The sequence below is a fragment of the Callithrix jacchus genome, chromosome 12 (assembly GCF_049354715.1).
Source record: "Callithrix jacchus isolate 240 chromosome 12, calJac240_pri, whole genome shotgun sequence".
Taxonomy (NCBI): domain Eukaryota; kingdom Metazoa; phylum Chordata; class Mammalia; order Primates; family Cebidae; genus Callithrix; species Callithrix jacchus.
Window position 1 is genome coordinate 104,662,333 of NC_133513.1, and position 20,102 is coordinate 104,682,434.

Below are 20,102 nucleotides of genomic sequence, written 5' to 3' on the forward strand. Positions count from 1 at the left end.
TCCCTATTCTTCCTTGCGTTTATTCAGTATAGATTTAATAACAGAGGTTCTAAGTCAACACACTTGTGGATAATTAACATGATTAAAAGAATGGTTTTACGAATGATAAAAGGTCTTGGTTTTGGGGGCCCAGAATAAACACCAGTGAAGGGTAATTCCCCATTCACATCCCCCTGAGAGGACCATCCAGCAGAAAGTTTACTTGGGTAAACAAATTAGAGTAGGGACAAAGGAATGTGGGGTAAACAGACTTAACTGGGGAAGCTTTTATTATTCTAATCTTCACCCTATAACTTAAAGTTCTAACTTAAGAACTGGCTGCGTTCAGCCTGTTCCATTAAAACTTTCTGGCCTTCCAAAAAGTTTAGGACTAAATTTATAACTTTCCCTAATATTTCCCTAGTATTTTGCCGGCCACCCCAAGTCAATGCTAATACCTTTTGAAGTCAGTGCAATACAAAATATGACAAACATATTCTGAACTTCATATGAATGGAGGAATAAATGAGCTAAAACAGTTTTGTAAAAGAGTAACAGGAAGGACCTTTCCCTACCAGATACTAAGACTTGCTCTATGCTAAGGTGATTAAAAGTGTGTGAAGTTGGTACAGAAATAAATAGATGACTAGAACAGAGAACTCAGAAACAAACTTATACATAATCATAAATAGTATATAATAGAGGTGCTATCACAAATCAACGGGGAAAATGAGAAATAGACTACTCAATGGCTTTCTAGTACAAAAAAAAGTCCTATATAAGATAAAATGCAAAAAATAATTTACTGGTACCTTTTTAAAATAAAATTAAAATAATTATTTGAAATTCTTATAATGGACAATACAGGCTATGTATAGAATTTCTGGCAGTTACAAATTTTTTAAAACATACTAAGCATTTACCATGAAGGTATAAAGTGACTACATCAAAATTAAAACTCTCATTATGAAAAATTACACCTCTAAGCTGGCTAAGTGCCAAACAACAGAGCAGTAGAAAACCTTTCAATGTAAGAATAGAAATATATCCAGAATAGCTAAGGAAATCTTAGACATTAAGAATAAAATCAAATAACTCAAAATAAATGTGGGAAAGAAATATGAATAAGCAATTCACAGAAATGGACATATGAGTAGCCAATAAGCATATAAAAAGGTGTTCAACTTTGCTAATAACTAGCGAAATGCAAATTAAAAGAATAATATTATTTTTCACTCACAATGCCAATATGTAAGTCTGATAATGGAGAAGGTTAATGAGGGTTTGAGTAATGGCCTTCTACTAATAAAAAGTCAACTCAACAGAGTCACATTGGAGATCAACTTGGCAATATCTATGAAATTTAAAATTTCACACTCTGTGGCCTGATACTTACTTCCAGATATATACCCTAAAATAACTGAGTATGAATATAGGGAACTTATGAGTGGGCATTCATTGTGCTATTGTTTGTAATTATAAACAAACTGAAACAAACGTACACAAATAAAGAAAATATTAAAAATAATAACGTTTTATACTATACAGTTGTTAAGATGATCTAGGCCTGCATACATATCAATGAGTAGTTGTTAAAAACTTAATGATAGTGAATAAATAAAAAAATAGTACAACATACACAGTGGATACAATTTGGGTTAACTTTAAAAGTACTAAAAAGTTTACCATATACAAAGGGACTTCAAAGTTCATGGAAAAATTAAATTAAATTACAAAAATAAAATATATAATTTTATTTTTCAAGATATGCTCCTCAAGTTCAAGACACTTTTTAAGTGTCCTGATGCCATTTAGTCCATCTCTAAAGAACTGAGGGTCCTGGGAATTTAACTATGTCGATATAGTTTTTTTAAACTATTAACTGACAAAGTAAAATGGGTGCCCTTTACAGACTTTTTAAGATTAAAAGACAAAAGGCAGTCAGAAGGAGCCAAATCAGGACTGTAAGGTGGATGGATGCCTAATGATTTCCCACTGAAACTCCTGCAAAATTTTTTAGTTACATGAGAGAAATGAGCAGGAGCATTGTCATGGTGGAGAGGGACTCTGATAAAGTGTTCCTGGGTATTTTTCTGCTAAAGCTTTCACTAACTTTCTCAAAACACTCATAATAAGCAGGTGTTACTGTCCTTTAGCCCTCCTGAAGTTAAGCAAAATGCCTTGAGCATCCCTAAAAACTGTGGCCGTGAACTTTGCTCCTGATCAGTCAGCTTTGGGTTTGACTGAAGCACTTTCACCTTTTGGTAGGCATCGCTTTGATTGTGCTTTGTCTTCAGGATTGTAATGACGAGGCTATGTTTTAACTCCCATTACAGTTCTTTGGGGAAATGCTTCAGGATCTTGATCCCACTTTAAAATTTCAGTTGAAAGCTCTGCTCTGCAGAGCTGCTCTGGGTACAGCGGTTTTGGTACCCCGTGAGTGGAAAATTCGCTCAACTTTAATTTTCTGGTCAGAATTGCGTAAGCTGAACCAATACAGATGTCTATATTTTGACTATTGCTTGTGCTGTTAATCTTAATCTCTTGTTCAATTAAGACACAGACAACATTAATTTTTTCCCCATAAATTGATGTGAATGGTCTGCCACTGCAAGTTTTATCTTCAATATTGTTTTGTCCCTTCTTAAAATGAGTTATCCATTTATAAATAAATAGCTGCTGACTGCTCTGGGCATTGTCCTCATAAACATTTTGTAGAGCATCAGTGATGTCACCATTCTTTCACCCAAGCTTCACCATAAATTTGATGTTTGGTCTTGCTTCCATTTTTGCAGAATTCCTGTTATTCTGATAGGGGCTTTTTAAAAACTACTGTCTTACCTTTCTTAGTGCCTCAAACTAGATCCTGTTCAGACATGTTATAAGAAGTTAGCATGAGTTTATTTTGGTGCAAAAAAATTTGAAATACATGCATAGTTTTTTCATAATATTCATTTCCATGAACTTTTTGAAGATACCTCATATAGTTTATAGATTTATATATGTATGTATGCTAAATTATTTTTACATGTAATAAATGAACATTTATTATACTCACAATAGTTACTATCTCTGGAAGCAATGGCAGGGGAATATAATTAAATATGGTAACTCAAATTGCCTTAAACTATTTTAATTTAAATTTTAAATTTTTATTAAAGTATGATTATAATATATATTTTCAACAAAATGCTTATTGAATAAAGAATATGTGTGTATGTATTATATATTATACAAATTCAAATTAGACAGCATGCCAAGTTCTCCTTTACAAAAAAGGAAGCCAGCCCCAGCATATGTTAAAAAGTATTTGAAACTTACAACAATTAAAACACGTTATACTAGCAGAAAAAAATATACTGATGAAAATCAATGGAACCAAATAGATAAGCATGCAAAAATTTTTATAGTATATCAGAATTTAATAAATTGTGAAGGCAGTATCAAAAGTCAATGAAGAAAAAATATTCTTCAGTAAATAGAGTAGGGAAAAAAGTTAACAATTTTTTTCAAAATTAGATCATTATATCAAACAAGATGATGTTGTCTATATGGATCAGTAAAAGCACTGCAGACTTAAGAAAATATAGAGAAATCAAACCTGATCTTGAGAAATAGATTTTCTATAAGCAAAATAAAAATCACCAAAAAATGAGAAATAGATTAAATCACTTAATGAGTATAACTTTCTATGCCTCAAAAACTGCCAGAGAAATACTTAAAAAGAAATATTTGCTCTGTCTATGATACATGATTAAAAGCTTTAATACAGAAAAAAGATCTTACAAGTTAATAAGAAAAACAGAAATGCCTAAATATCAAAAAAGAACAAAGACATGGATAATTTATAAAAGTATTAAAGGCCAATACACATATAAAATGTATTCACACTCACTAGTAATTGAAAATGCAAATTTAACTACTAGAAACATTCTTAGATCTCTAGACTGCCAAATTTTTTTAATTAAAATGTTCACTATTGGTAGGAGTACAGATAAATGTATACACATGTACTCTGAATAGGAACAGGTAGTAACTTTCCGGATGACTGTTGTTCAGGAGGGAACATACACTTACACCCAACAATTCCTATTGTGGAATTTTACCCTAAAAAAATTATAAATATGCACTAAATGTCTTTTTAAACTATCAAGAGGATGAAAAGAAGAAAAGAACAAAGACTAAGAGGAGAGAAAAAAGGAAGGGAAGAGAAAGAGGTCATGTAATGATAACAAAAAGGAAATGCTTAAATAAGCTGCAATAAATTTTTTTGAATATTTTAAATAATATTTATTGACATGGAAAAGTACTCATGGTAAATTTCCTAAGCTGATTTAGAAATGACTTTCCCTCTGTCTACTTCCAGCTATGACAGAATCACAGACACACCCAAACACTGCAGAATACACATTCTTTTCAAACCCACTCAGAACATTCACCATAACAAGACCATGTGCTGGAAAATACTACCTTCAATAAATTTCAAAAGAGTGAAACCTTAAATAGTGTAGGGGCCAAGGGAAGTATCTCCCCATCTCATCTTTTGTGGGTTCACTGAAAAATCAACTCACAACATGGCAATTAGTAAGAAAAAAGGCATATAAATGTATTAACATGTACACAGGGGAGAAACACAGAATGATGATTACCCAGTATCCCCACAGAGCCCAAATACTTATATATCATTATGTCAGAGCAGAGGGAAAACATAAGTAATTCCATCAAGGGGCAATAAATAATTGCTAGGGAGAAGGCATAGATGTAGATGAGAACTAATTTGTAAACGGTTCTCTTGGAAACTGAGGGAGCCTGAGACATGGACAGCGTTTTGTGAATGCGTCTATTCTCGTATGATAGACCTTCTTTTCTGCAATAGATAATGTGATCTCTAGGAGGGAAGAAAAAACAATTGTTCTTCTTGGTGGGTCCATTTGGTCTTTATGTACATGGGGAAAAGTCTTTTGCAGCATCTGTTGATACCTTAGGACCTTTCATTCAAAATATTCATTATACCAGAAAGCCATATTTTGGGGTGAAGTTGCAGGCGCTTCTTAAGAGTATATTTTTTGACCACAACAGAATTAAATGAAAAATCAGTAAGTAATCTAGAAAATTCTAATATGATTAGAAATTAAATAATATAACTTATAAATAGCACACAGAGGCACAAGAAATAAGAGGAACTGACCAGGCATGGTTGCTCATGCCTGTAATCCCAGCACTTTGGGAGGCTGAGGTGGGTGGGTCATCTAAGGTCAGGAGTTCGAGACCAGCCTGGTCAAGATAGTGAAAGCTTGTCTCTACTAAAAATACAAAATTAGCTCAGTGTGGTGGCACATGCCTGTAATCTCAGCTACTTGTGAGGCTGGGGCAGAGAGAATTACTTGAACCCAGGAGGCAGAGATTGCAGTGACTGGGCGATTGTACTCCAGACTGGACAACAAGAGTGAAACAGAAAACGAGAGAGAGAGAGAGAGGGAGGGAGGGAGGGAGGGAGGGAGGGAGGAAGAGAGAGAGAGAGAGAGAGAGAGAGAGAGAGAGAGAGAGAGAGAGAGAGAGAGAGGAGAGAAAGAGAAAGAGAGAGGGAAGGAGGGAAAAGACAAAAAAGGAAAGAAGAGAGAGAGAAAGAGAAAGGGAAAGGAAAGAAAAAGAAAAGAAAAAAGAAAGAGAGAAATGATAAAATACAACAACCGAATAACAAAATATCATGAGATGCACAATGTTGTACAATGCACAGCGAGAAATTTACAGCTTTAAATGCCTGTATTGGAAAGAGAAGAGGGGCTTGAAATCAATTATTTAAGTTTCTACTTTAAAAGTTAAAAAAGTAGAGCAAACCAAAAATAAGTAGAAGGAAAGAAATAATAAGGAACAGAAATTTAGAAAAGAAAATAGAGCAAATTTTAAAATTCAAACTTTCATTCTTGAAATTATCATACTGTAACAATTGAGATCCCCTAGCAATAACAGTTTTTAAAAAATAAAATTAAAAAAATACAAATTACAATATTCGAAATGAAAATGAGGATATCACAAGCCCTAGTGACAGATAGTAATGGGAAATTAAGAACAAATATATGCCAATAAATTCAACAACTTAAATGAAATGGAAAAATTCCTTGAAAAGCACAACTTACAAAAACTGACTCAAAACGAAAGTAAATAATTTCAATAACCCTGTAGCTATTAAAGAAATTGAATTTGTAATAAAAAAAAACTTGTCCTGCATACAACAAAACACAATAATGGTTGGATATGTGGCCAAAATGGAAAGAGATTCTTTGGGTACCCAAAATAAAGCGGAAATTCAGAGTATCAAGAGGCAGGAAGCCATGAATTAGGGGAGTCATATCCAGGTCTTAACACTATGGATCCGGTGCCGGCTTAGAATTGAAAAGAGAATGAGAAAGAGGCTTCACATGCTCAGGAGGCTAGGAATGAACTCCTTGCTTAAAGCCTGTAGCCATGAAGGGTTAGTCCTTTTCTTGAAAGAATTATTAGAAATAACTCACCCACTGGGCTAGGAAGGAATATGACAACTTATAGAAAACCTGAGACCTCAATTGCTAATATTTTTTCTCAGGTCCCTCCTGCCCTTACTCTCTCCCTGGCTATTTACTTATTGCTATTTTAAACAAAGATAGACAAGTATTAAAAGGAAATATTCAAAATTCCTGTCATCTGCCCCCACCAAAAAGAAAACCTACTGAAAGTGTTTCAGAGATTTGGAGGAAGCTACTGTGAATTCACCAAGCAACAATGAGAACTCTTTTTGATTCCATATCACAATGCTCATCCAGCATGAGAAGTAAGAATTATATTTCTAAAAGCACTGATCAATCCATCTTATCCACCAAAACCTAAAACTAACCAATTTCTTTTTTTCACTCTCTCCTCTCTTTCCTTCTCATCTGGAGAAGCAAACAGGTATTGTCTTCAGAAGACAGGAAAGAGAGACCAAGAAGGGAATGAGAGTTTGAAGTGGTTCTGAAAACCGGCAGAGACCCATGGCCAACCAGCAGTTTTCCAGATAGGGAGCAAATGTGAGATGCCTTTGGATGATTGATTTTAAATGCCAAGTCTTAAAAGCAGAGCAAGGGCAGATTTGCTGTAGTGAGGGTCCCATAAAAGGCATATGGTCATAATAGGGTCACCTGGCTGAATTACACTGCCGACCAGGTAAACTAAGGTCCATGACTATCCCCTTTTCTGGCTACCATGTAATTTCTTCAGAATTGCCACTGCCCCAATGAACTGAGAACAAACTTCCTAAAACACAACAGAGACAACAAATTTGAAGGCTCTAGTGAATGGGAGGTCATAACTAGGCTTTATTTTATTAAGAAAAATAAAGTACTGATCCTTAAATTCAAGTGTTTTGGGGGGATCATACTCATTACATAGACAAATGACTCATGTAATCCATATGGAAAAGCGGATGTCAGTGATATTTTCCCATTCTGTTATTCCCCTGTAAAACAAACCTATAAACATTGAAAAAAAAATCTTGAGCATCTAAGTCCCTATGGAGTGTCATCTTTTGAGGGAACAGTATTCAGGTTATCAAGACAATTTCCCTGTGATTCAGTGGGTTCCTGCTAGCTTTTGCTTCGCATCTACCAAGGGAAATCATTCCAAAACTTCCTCAAAGGAGCTGAGAAAAGAGAAGGAGCTGAATCTCAATCTAGACAGAGCTCAGGTTTGAAGTTCCTCTCCTGAGATTAAAGTCTAGACTGGGAAACAGACAAAAGTGAGTCTAGCTTGGAAAAGGAGATCCTAACACGACCAGCAAAGGGGCTTTCTTCCTGTCCCTTAAGTATTTTGACACATGAGGGCTGTGACTACAGAAGCCAGGAAAGGTGGAAAAATAAAGCAATTATCTAAATGACTCAAGCCAACAACCCAAATCAAATTAAGGAATGAAAGCCATAGCCACCATTTTTCATTGACAATCAAGATGTCAAGTGACTGTGAGCCTTCTAGTTCCAATTTTAAAATAATTGCCCTAATTCTTTACTCTGTGTTCATATGCATAACCTGAGAAGCCTCAGTTATATAACATCTTCCTACAAATGAGTTCCCTAAAGATGGTGAAATAATTTACGTTGGCTGCCTCCTCCTCACCAAACAATCAGAAAGCACAGGAAATTGAGACTTTATTCCCCCTAACAGCAGTGTTTGAGTAACGTGGGTTTAAGCAAATTGATCTTCTATAAGCAGAGTTTGATCTCCTCATCCCTTTAATTAGAAACCTTCCTCCTCTCCATTATCTAATAAATCCATCCTCTGCCAGCCATCCAAGTCCCACCTTTTGTACCAGTTTTCTAACCTCTGTCCAAAATGTTTTCCAGGCTTCGACTAAGCCAGCCCACTTCCAACTTACCACACTTTGTGCTATTCTGGCTTCTGAAGTCCCCTTCCCACCCTAGTTGTGCACTGCTCATGCTAGCCAAAAAGAACTTTTCCTTTTTCGGATTCCCCTAAAACATTTTCTTTCATGTTCTTGATATTTGTCAGTTTTCCTTTTTCTGAGTGGATAATAACTGCTTGAGCTGTGTTTTATACACTCTACTAGCGTCTAGATACATTTTGTGCTGCTATAACAGAACAGCTGAGACTGAGTAACTTGTAATAAACAGAAATTTATTGGCTCATCGTTCTCAGGGCTGGGAAGTCCAAGATCAATGTACTGGCTGGCACCTGCTAAGGGCCTTTGTGCTGTGAAATCTCATGGTGAAGGAGCAAAGAAAGGGTGAGAGTGAGAAGGGGGCCACACTCACCCTTTTATAAGGAATTCACTCCATTCATGAGGGCAGACCCCCCCTGGCCCAATCACCTCTCTTTGAGCTTCACCTCCTGACATTGTTGGATTACAGATTACGTTTCCAATACATGCTTTTTGAAGGACACATTCAAATCATAGCAACTAGCTTTTGCACCCCTTGGGGGCTTTCCTCATAATTCTGAAATTACCTAAAATGTCAAACATGCTGCCTTTTTGTGGATATATGCTCTCAGGAGAGCTGCCATCTGTTTACAATGATAGACTATACCACTATGTGAAACCCATGGGGATTCATGAGATCCAGATTATCTGGTGTTAACCTTGAGTAACATTGAGTGGTAGTGACAAACACAAGTTCTATTTAGATCCCACCAGCAAATTGGCACATCTCATGTGGCCTCAAGAAACCAAGATTTCCACTTTGGGTCAAAAACCTTACATGTCTTCCCTTGCATTTATCAGGCTTGGAAACTGTGGGCTACCTTGCCTTTTCAGAAGGAGGTTCAATACAATCTCAAATCAAATAGAATCCACATGAGTCAAAATCCACCTCTGTTGCCACCTTACCCCCAATATTTATTTTTCCTATTCTGTTTCTCTCTCCCTCTCAGTCTAGTCCTCCAGGTATCACTCTTAAGGAGTCATGATAACATGCGAGTGTCTCCTAATTCTCTTTTTAGGTTTAAAAGCTGCTCAGCAATCCCAGGAACCACAGTTCTTACAGTTGATTTTTCCCTCCCCTTCCCTCCTGCGGTGGTCTCCATCTCCCTGTGTGATACAGAACTGAGGCTGAATCATTTTGCTGGTTTCCATTTGGCAATCATCCTGTATTTCCCCAATGGTTTATTAAGCACTTCTATAGCCTCAAGGAACTCTCCTTATTCATCTGCGGGAAGTCCATTACTGAAAGATACTGAAGATATAGAATAATTTATAGATACTACCAATTGGAATAACATCTGCTTTACGAATTATGAGTTCTGACACTTAATGTCTTTGGCTTGATCTGGCTAATTCTGCTAGTGAACTTAGCTTACCCCTGACCCAGCATGAGGAGCTAGACAGCAATATGAAGACAGCTTTTGGAAAATTCCACCTTGAGAAAATAAACTTCCGATTTGAAATCAACAAATATTTTCCCTTACTAATCTACCAGAGATGGAGCTGGTAGGTTGGTGAGGGAAAACAAGAAGCCAATCATTGCCCTTTCAGCTATGTAATAAAAGCAGAAAGGCAAACATCTGCATTTAACTTCTCCAAGCTTGTTGCTAATGATCTGTTTTTTAAGAATTCTTTTTCTGGGACTCTGTTCTCAAAATTTAAAACTCTGGTGTATGCCACTATATTTACCTAGATACTTCTTTAGAAAAGCTGTTTCCTTTGATCTGGCTCAACTTACAAAACTAAGCATTTTCATACACACTGGTGGAACTGTAAGTTAATACAATTAGGAAAGCAATTTGGCTAACCTTTAAAAATTGCTCCCTATCTCTACAAAAAGTAGAAAAATAAGGGCCGGGCACAGTGGCTCAAGCCTGTAATCCCAGCACTTTGGGAGGCCGAGGTGGGTGGATCACGAGGTCAAGAGATTGAGACCATCCTGGTCAACATGGTGAAACCCCATCTCTACAAAAATATAAAAAAAAAATTAGCTGGGCATGGTGGCACGTGCCTGTAATCCCAGCTACTCAGGAGGCTGAGGCAGGAGAATTGCCTGAACCCAGGAGGCGGAGGTTGCGGTGAGCCGAGATCGTGCCATTGCACTCCAGCCTGGGTAATAAGAGTGAAACTCCATCTCAAAAAAAAAAAAAAAAAAAAGTAGAAAAATAAATTAGCCAGGTGTGGTGGTACATGCCTGCAGTCCAAGCTATCAGGCAGCTGAGGTGGGAGGATCACCTGAGCCCAGGAGGTCAAAGCTGCAGTGAGCTGTGGTCATTCCACTGCACTCCAGCCTGGGCACCAGAGTGAGACCGTCTTAAGGGAAAAAAAAAAGTAGTTTTCATCCTGTTGTGCCCTTTGATCCAGAGCCTCAAACTCTAGGCGTATATTTAAAACAAAAAAACAAAGATATATAGGTAAAGATTTGTTTTCAAAGTTATTTAGATTTTACTACTTAAAATTGTGGGGAAAAAAGCCCCCAACTGAAGACTAAGAAAGCATATGATCCCTAAATGGAATAATCTGCGTTAAGTCAAAGATTGTCAAGGACTTTTTAATGGGATAGGGAAATGCTTATGGTATAATGCTAAAAAAATTGAAACCTTGAAGCTTAAATATTTTCAATCACCTATATCAAAAAAGGCATAAAATATTTAAAAATGTTAAACTATATTAAATAAAATATATAGGAGAGCACTAATTTGAATTGAGCTTCTGCACTAGACCTCAACAGACCAAACCTAAATGGAGTCACTCATGCTAATGTCTCATATCACAAAACCAAAAGTAAATTGTGTTGTGTATCTGATATTCTAAAAACTCAGGAAACAAAGGTACTAGCCAAATTCCTAAATAGGCCAGTCTTAGCCAGAATGATAAGGGAGTCCCTTCTACTTTAACACAAATAAAGTAACTGCAGTAACCTCACCTTAATCTACTTTTTGCATTATGCTGATGTTACTTTGCTCCTGTTCAAGCCCCCTTATAAAAAAGCAGCTGTTCTGTCCTGCCCACTATAGCACCCCTGTATTTTTAGATGAGTTGCTACCCAAATTATGAACTGCAAATACAAGCTAATTAGATCATTTCACTAAATTTGTTGAAATTTTATCTTCTGACAACTACAACCACAGTTGCTACCAGGCTGTGAGATTACAGATAATTTTTTTTCTGCTTCTTTACTCATTTCAATGTTTTCGATAATTTTGAAAATGAGTATGTATAATTATGTCAATTCAGTTTAAAAAAAATAAATCACTAAGAGGAGAGGGAATTTACAAAGGCACAGACCAAAGCTATGTCTCTTCAGAGCTCACAGGAAGTACGTGAATTGCTAAGAAAGTTTCCTTAAGGGAACAGCAGGATGGGGCATGACCCCATGAGAGATGGACAAGGAAGAGACGACAAATGCAAATGAGGGCAAAACCCTTTGCTGAACTTGCCTTAGGGTAAGTTATTTTGGTAAATAACCAATCCAGTTATTTATGCAACCTTTGTAACTGCTAAGACAAGTCTAAATCACTTGTCTTCATCTAGAAAAGATAGATTTTTCCTTACAGTATGGTGTCACTAAGGGCACAACTTGAATTTTAGGAGTAAACTATTTTAAATATTTCCTAGAAAGTTTCCTTCTAAAAATATCACGCATCGGCCTCCAAAGTCATGATCAATAAACTGTGTTTATTTAAAATGATGGTAAGAGGACAACAATGACATAATGGCGGAGCTGAGTTTAACAGTCCTTTGCTAAGATCATCATTGATTCGTTTTTGGATGGTAACGCCAGCGTAACCTTAGAGATGATCTAATCCAACTTTCTCATTTTTATAGGTATGAAACCGAGACCAGAGATATGAGAAAACTTTGCATTTCACTTGGCAACTGAAGCTCTAGTCTTTGTCTACGAGCTCAAAATCTCTTTCCATAATGGTATGCCATCCCTACCGTTCTAGAGGAATCCCTCATTAATCACACAGAGAGGTTAAGCTCAGCTACTGCTTTATACAGTGAAATAGTCAATTCCTTCTCCCGCCACTTAGCAAAACTCGAGGCTCTGCTTTACTAATCCATATTCTATTCTTTATTTAGAAAACAAATCTATTATTAGAAAGTAAGTTTATTGTTTGCCAAGTCGAATTAAATATCCATCACAGTTATCTTAAAAAAAATAAGCTTATATCTATACATTTAAATCATTTTGGTTGTTTGAACAGAGCATGTTTTTACATTTAGCCTATTCTGATGGCCACTTGTAATGGCAATAGCTAACAGTGAAGAAAACTAACCCTTGCTGACTCCATTCTAAATGCTTTATAAGGATTATCTCATTTAATTATGCCAATAGCCCACTAGACAGATACTATCATAGGAAAATTAGGGAAAGTGAATGAATTCATTGAAAACACCTAGGTAGACCTGGGATCCTAATCCAGGTATGTTGTGGGTGGCTGGCCCGTGTATTGCAGAATGTTGGGCATCATTCCTGGCGTTTACACACAAGATGCTAAGTAGCACCTTCACACCAATTATGACACTGAAAACCATCTCTGGCATTGCCAGATGTATCCTGGGGATCAAAATTATCCAGATTGAGAACTTTTGCAGTAGGCAAGTCGCCTAGTCTGACATTTTTTTTTCTCTGCAGAATGTCACTAAGCCAGTCAAGTCACAGATTTGCTTTTGTATGTAATAAAGGGAAACACAACATCCCTAGAAAGCAACATGCTATAGACAGACAATGCCACATGATGGAAGTGGCATTAGAGTTGCCATTGAAAGGTCTGTTCTTAAGGCCAAGTTTTATCACCTAATGACTCTATGACCTTGAATTAATCACATCTTTGAGCTTCAGTTTTCATCTTCCAAACAAGTGTTTCTTAACTAGAAAGAACTTCTGCAATTCAAATCATGGAGGTTTTAAGAGCACAAGGTTTGAAGATCGAGATTTGAATCTTGTTTCAGGCTCTTTCTGTTCCTTACTTCAGACAAATTTCTTTACATCTCCTCACCTCCTTATTCGCATCTGTGTGCTGGAGAGACTGACACCTCTGCTATGGGATCTGTTTATCTTCATTTTCCAACAGCCCACTGAATATCTCCACCGCAGGTCCTAGGGTACTTCAGACTCATTTGTGGTTACCTAAAGATCCTTCTCTCATCCGGATACTTTTTAAGTAGTCCTTGACCCAGCTCACTCTTCCTTAGAGCCTAATTCCAATAAATTGTAATGTTTTGTCTACTCTGCTGTCAGTTAGTTCTCTATGCTGTGGTCCTATGACAATGGAAACCTTGGCTCTCTATTGTTATTGGGATGAAAACCAAACTCCTTATAATGACCTATAAAATGTATACATTATATACATGTAAAATGTATACACTACACATTTATTAATACAAACATCCAGCCTCAAACTTGTTTTCCAGCTTCATGTACCATGGCACCTTTACCTCTCCCCCTCAATTTTTACTCAGCCACACTGAATTTCTCTCTGCTTTCAAACCTCATTAAGCTTTTCATACTGCTTTAGCTTTTAACAATCTATTTCCTGCCTGAAATGCTGCCCTCTTCTTCACCTTACTAGCTCCCATCTACCTTTTAAAGTTCAGTTTATACATTACTCCTCCAAGAAAGTGACCTTAAACCACCCCAGTCAGATTTCCTCATTCTTCCATATTGTTTGTGCATTTTTCCACAGTTTTTTTTGGGTATCTTTAGAACAGCTTTCATTACAATATTTTGCCACCCTTTAATTCCACTCGAATCTCCCTTATTTCATCATTTCATGGTATTTGTAAAAATCATTGCAATGTAAAGTTTTAGTTGCCTTCCTAGAATCCATTTCCCCATTTTGAAAAGCACCATGCTTTTCTTTTAGACATCCATCTCTTCTGCACACAGCTTCAGGGAAAGCTAACCCCAACTGTACTTATGCTGGAGGTATGAAAGGTGTAAAGATAATAAAATTCTTCATGACACGAATTAGTTGGGTAATCTAGGCCCAAGTTGACTATAACAGGACACTCCCTGGTTATAGACATAATGGCAAGAATGTTCGCTGGGAAAGGTATTTCCTCATCCTTGAGAGAAATTCCAGAAGAAATGTGCTCACTCTTCCTCTGGATGTTGCCATATATGCACATAGGGCCTTACATGGCCATGTTCTTACCACCTTGAGGTATGAACTGTGATATGAAGGAGGGCAGAGGTGAGAACATTGTAGAGAAACAGATCTTGATCCCTGGTTAAACAATTCTTGACCTCCAGCCTGCCTTGGAACTTTTTGGTTATATAAGCAAAAAAAATCATCTGTACTGTTTCAGCCCGTATGGGTTAAGCTTCTGTTACTCCTGGCCAAGTGCATCCTACAACTCTAACATATCTCAACCACAGCACTGGGTTTCACATGTGTCTCGTGGCTGGTACCCAAAATACGCTCCAATAAATGGCTAAACCAGTGGTTACTATTCCATGATTTAAGTCATTTAAATCTCAAACTGGATCTTACGGGTTTTTCAATGCAATGTTAGTTTACTGTTATCATTTTAACAAATTACTACAAACTTGTTGGAGTAAAAATACACATTTATTTTCTTACCGTTCTAGAGATTGGAAGTCTGAAATCAGTTTAACTGGGCTAAAGTCAAGTTGCCGACAAGATTGATTCCCGCTGGACATTTGAGAGAAGAATGTTTCCCTGCTTTTCCTGGCTTCTGGAGGCTGCTTGTATCTCCTCGATCGAATCACTTCATCTCTTGTTTTTGTTGTCACATCTCCTACTTCCCTTTCTGCAGTCAGATCATCCTCTGATTCTCGAATAAAGACACTCGTGATTACATTTAGAACCTGCCCAGATAATCAGGATAATCATCCCTTCTCAAGATGCTTAATTTCATCACATCTGCCAAGTCCCCTTTGCCATGTAAGTCAGGATTCACAGGCTCCCAAGACTAGGGCCTGAATTTCATTAGAGGTCACTAGTTAGCCTACCACTATTGCCTAACTTAAATCACAAAATTAATGAAAATCAGGCATCTTAAGAGCTTAAAAATATCTGATAGATAACTTCTAATATCTTTATTTTAAAGATGTAGAGGCCAAGACCCAAGGAGGTGACTTACTCAAGGTCACGTAAAGATAACTAGCAATAAGACCTTCTAAGTCTAAGACACGTACCCTTGCAAGTCTGTCATGTTCTATTGCAATTTAATGTGTAACCTGTAATACATGTTATCATAAAAGATTTATTGTTTAAACCTAAGAAGGTTACAGTAACTTGCTAAAATAAGCCAAAAAAAAAAATCTCAAATCCAAACAGTTTAAATTATTCCTAACCTCTCCAGAAGTCTGACTCAGACTAGCTTCTGGACTGCTTTGTGTTTTTATACTGATAATTTCTCCAGTAATGTTGCATACATTTTCTAGTTTTCACCAACTCAGTCAGTAACAGCCTGAGAATCCCATTACACAACATACTGAATAGGGCCAAAGTAATTTCATCATCCTATATTCTTCCTGTTTTATTTCTGCTTGACTGTCCATGGGGCATAATTATGTTCCCCATTGCAGTAAATCTGTTTTGAATGGACTGAGCCACTCTAGATCCTTTAGCTACTTCAAAGTACACCATCTTTTCAAACATACTGATCTACCACCATTGCACGTGTTTTGAAAAATTTTGTTTAGAATGCCTGGTAAACAGGGCTGTGATTTTCTCCATAATTACACCATTAGACTTCATTTTCTACAAATACATCGTCTTGTAGAAAATCATTTGTGCCATATTTAAACTTGAGTCAGCATCAAGGTATGTGATGGGTGATATTTTTCATCTCAAAAACGAATGAGCTGTTTTCCTCAATTATGTTGTGAGCTTGTTACATGCTGTTTTAAACCAGTATCATCACACAGTCTCTCTTAGTCATTATTGGCTAGTCAAAATGCATAGTTCATTGAATTATTTAAAAACAAATCAATATTAGGTAGGCAAATGTTATTATTCTGAGAAGTCAATTTTTCCTTGTATTAACAACTTCCAAAAGTATTCTATGACATGGAAAACTTTTCTTATCTTATTTAATCATCCCTGATGGACCTCTAAAACAATTTGCATGGAAAATTTTCATGACAGATGCCAAATTCACCTTTTTCTCTTCCTACAGATAATGGAGGCAGCAAAAATGGTAATAAAAATAGATAATTTCTTAAAAGTCTAGCACCTTCTATGACCACTGTAGGGGTAATCAAACTTATCTTTATATTTAATCCTCACAATATTCCTGTAGAGTGAATGTCATTTCCATCTGATGGAAGAGACAACTCAGGCTTCTTAGACTTACGGAGCTAGCCCACTGTAATGGTACCAGTTACCTACTTATATATAATCAGTAATCTCTAAACCTAGTGGTTTAAAACAACCATTTTTCACTTTCCACATTTCCGTGGGTTGGCTGGCTGGTTTTTCTGCTGCTACTCCAGGTACCCTCACATGGATAAACGCTGCTGGAGGAGGGCTCAGGTGACACAGCTGAGATGGCTGGGTGGCTCTCTCCTTAGGGTCTTTCAACCTCAAAGAAGCAAGCTCAGTTTGTGCTTCTTCACAGGGTAAAGGCAGGACAAGCCCCAATATACAAGTGCTCATCAATTTATGTTTGAGTCACATTTGCCAGTGTCTCATTGGCCTAAGCAAAATTCAATGTGTAGGGGAAGATGCACCAGTGTGAGGATCCTAGGAGCTGTGATTCATCAAGTGCATTTGCTGAACAAGGAACCACAAGTGCAAGCTAGCAACAGAAAGAACTAACATTCTGGAGCCCTTTCCAGATATATGGAAATATAAAAGTGATCCATTAATTGATAATCTCAGTGTTAAAATGAACAGTATTAGGCTCTTAATTTTGGAATGAAGCTTTCTCTTTGATGATTTTCAGAGCACAGGTAAATATGAGGGAAATTTGAATTTATAATTTTACTGCTCTATGGTTTCAGCAGAACATTTTCTTCTATTAGGCACACTTCCCAGCAAAAATGATCAAGTTCTGAGAAACTTGTGCTTGACTTTCTCTCATAGGGGAGCTTTGAGTCTGTATCTCCAACTGGCCATCCACATTAATATGTTCTGAATAGCTCAGTGACTAAGCTAGGGGTGTTTTGTATTAAATTAGCCTCTCGGATACTCCTTGTCAGGCCTCAATCTCTCCTGAAACTCATAAAACCATAAAACTTCCTTCAAGTCCCATTAGATACTGACTTGGGAGAGGTAAACAACATTTTGTTCAATCTTGACTTTCCCTGCAGAACTACTTAAGTATGCCAAACCCAGTCTACTTACCCTTGGCTGCTGCAAAGTCAGGTCAAGGAGAAGTCATGTGCTCTATATTCGAGCTTAGCAGTTTCAAGAGAAACAATAGCATTCACCTGGGAAAGCAGGACACCTCAGTGAGCCCTTCCCTAGGGAGGGGAGAAGGGAAAAGCATGGAGAAGACCCCTGGAATGAAACACTTCATCATGGTATCCTGCAGCTAGAAGAAACCTAAGAGATCATCTAGGCTAAATATGCTAAATAAATTTAATTTCAAGTACCACTTCCTTTTTGCTCTAAAATTGTGAAGATTTTAAGAAGTAGATATCCAGGATTGATTTGCAATATGTAGACATGAAGCTGGAGATTCACATCTATGTGCTAAGCATTCACCATCTCTAATTAATCTAATTCTCTAATCTTATAGAGAAGAAAATATATATAAGAAGTGGCTGGTTTAAGTAGGCACTCAAAGTCAGTAAGTGACATAGGTGGAAAAAATGGTAGATAACTCACTTGATTTCCCAATATGGAACCCGTTCTGTACCATATGACAGCTGTATTACGTAGCAGCAATGACGATTTTGGCTTCTTCTCCTAGCCAGCATTCTCCAGAATGTCTCTATATGAGTGTTGTGGGTTTTCACATGGTTTTCATAAGCTGGTTTTTCACCATCTTGCTTTCCCCTTCTCAAGGCAATTGTAAAATTGCTCAGCCCTTCCATTTCCCTCTTAGACCCAGCCCATCATCAGCAGAAAGTGACTGAGCAAAGCTGCATTCCAGAGAAAAGAACGCAGTCCTGTTCACCGACAGCTGATGGGAACGCCATGGATCATCTTGGTCACCACAATGATCTTTGGTTAAGGCTCATTTGCTGTGATTAGGTTAAGCTTTGGAGTCTTTTATGAATATTCTTTATTTCCTTGTATCTGAGTTGAAAGTGCTTATAACGCATATACTAGAATCACGGCGGCAAATGCTTCCGGAGGGGAATTTGGAAGGCAAGGAGGAATAAGTGGTGGAAACATCAAGCTGATACATAATCATTCCTTTCCCTCTCTTCCTCACCCCCAGCATTTTAACCTGTATTAAATATACTTGCTATGTCTGAATTAGCTATCATTTTCCTCTACTGTTTTTTTTAATTAGTTCACATGAAAGGTAAAATAACATTTAAAGAAAACATTTAGATAGTATTAAAAGCAATGCTGACAAAGGTGACAATGATCAAAACTATGGAATATATTGAGAAGGGTGTCAGCATGGGATGCATGAGTAGGGAGGAGGCATGATTTTCAATGTGAAGAGAAATTCATGCAGTATGATCTGTCCTCGACTTGCTCACACACAATCCCATCTCTTACCATCCCCTCTCCTTGTTCACTCCACTCCAGACACACCAGCCTCTGTACCATTTCTGCAGCAAAGGAAGACCACTTCTACGAAATATTGCCCCTTATGTCTGGGGCACATTTTCCCCAGACAGCAACATGACTCATTCCCTCCCCGCCTTCGGTTCTCAGTTCAAATGTTACTTCAACAATAAGGCCTTCTCCAAGATCCCTTTGTAAACAAGAACCCTCCCTGCCCTCCCTGCCCTCCCTGCCCTCCCCGCTCTCCCTGCCCTCCCTGCCCTCCCTGCTGGCTAACATCCAGCAGTCTCCACTCTCCACATCTTCACTTGATTTAAACTTCTCTTCTTTTTAAAACTTACCACTATTTATTTATTGAGACAGGGTTCCACTTTGTTGCACAGGCTGAAGTGCAGTGGTGTGACCATGGCTCACTGAAGCCTCAACTTCCAGGGCTCAAGCCATCCTCCCACCTCAGCTGCCAAAGTAGCTGGAACCACAGATGTACACCATGCCTAGCTAATCTTTCAATATTTGGTAGAGATGGGCTCTCACTCAGTTGCCCAGGATTTTATCATCATTTAACATATTACATATCTACTTGCTTATTTTGATAAATCTGTTTCCTGCTACTAAACAGTAAGCTCCAAGGACACAGGGATCTTTGCCTTTTTTTTTTTTTTTTTTAGACAGAGTCTTGCTCTGTTGCCCAGGCTGTAGTGCAGTGGCATGATCTCAGATCACGGCATCCTCTGCCACCCAGGCTTAAGCAATTCCCCTGCCTCGGCCTCCTGAGTAGCTGAGACTACAGGCACAGGCCACCATGCCCAGCTAATTTTTTTGTATTTTAGTGGAGATGGGGTTTTACCATGTTGGCCAGGATGGGGGCCCTTTGTCTTTTGTGTTTACTGCTGTACCCCTCCAGTTGCACATAGGAAAAGTTTAATGAGAAGACCAAAAGAAGTGGTGGGGAAGAAACAGTTTGAATCTATAAGAGCATTATCAATATCTAAAGTCTGATGTCAATT

At 37.5% G+C, this 20,102-nt stretch overlaps 1 long non-coding RNA gene across 6 annotated transcripts in view; it reads right to left on the reverse strand.

Annotated features, from left to right (window-relative positions):
• Positions 1-19,071, reverse strand: part of LOC118146391 (uncharacterized) — a 177,930-nt gene extending 158,859 nt beyond the window's left edge. For 5 of the 6 annotated variants that reach the window (XR_008475659.2, XR_008475658.2, XR_008475656.2 and 2 more), the window contains exons 1-2: positions 17,752-19,071; positions 15,019-15,232 (exon numbers count right to left, since the gene is read on the reverse strand). This is a non-coding gene — a long non-coding RNA (uncharacterized LOC118146391). The remainder of the gene's footprint in view (positions 1-15,018; positions 15,233-17,751) is intronic. The other variant, XR_008475654.2, reaches the window with a different exon arrangement.
• Positions 19,072-20,102: the final 1,031 nt, after the last annotated feature.